This window comes from Trichechus manatus, unplaced genomic scaffold (genome assembly GCF_000243295.1).
Source record: "Trichechus manatus latirostris isolate Lorelei unplaced genomic scaffold, TriManLat1.0 scaffold00076, whole genome shotgun sequence".
Lineage (NCBI taxonomy): Eukaryota > Metazoa > Chordata > Mammalia > Sirenia > Trichechidae > Trichechus > Trichechus manatus.
In genome coordinates this window covers 1412470-1412893 of record NW_004444012.1, presented here as the reverse complement: position 1 = coordinate 1412893, position 424 = coordinate 1412470, and positions in this window count along the sequence as shown.

Genomic DNA, 424 nt, shown 5'->3' with positions numbered 1-424 from the left:
TGAATTGTGGTGTTGGCAAAGAATATTGAATATACCATGGACTGCCAAAAGAATGAACAAATCTGTCTTGGAAGAAGTACAACCAGAATGCTCCTTAGGAACAAGGATGGAGAGACTATGTCTTACATACTTTGGACATGTTATCGGGAGGGATCAGTCCCCGGAGAAGGGCATCATTCTTGGTGAAGCGGAAGGTCAGCAAAACAAGGAAGACCCTCAATGAGATGGACTGACTCAGTGGCTGCAACAGTGGTCTCAAGCACAAGGATTTTGGGCATGGCGCAGGACCGGGCAGTGTTTCCTTCTGTTGTACATGGGGTCACTATGAGTCAGCACCAACTCGACAGCACCTAACAACAACAACAATCAAAGATTTGAAAGATGCAGGGGTGGTGATTCCCACCATCTCCTCATTCAACTTGAC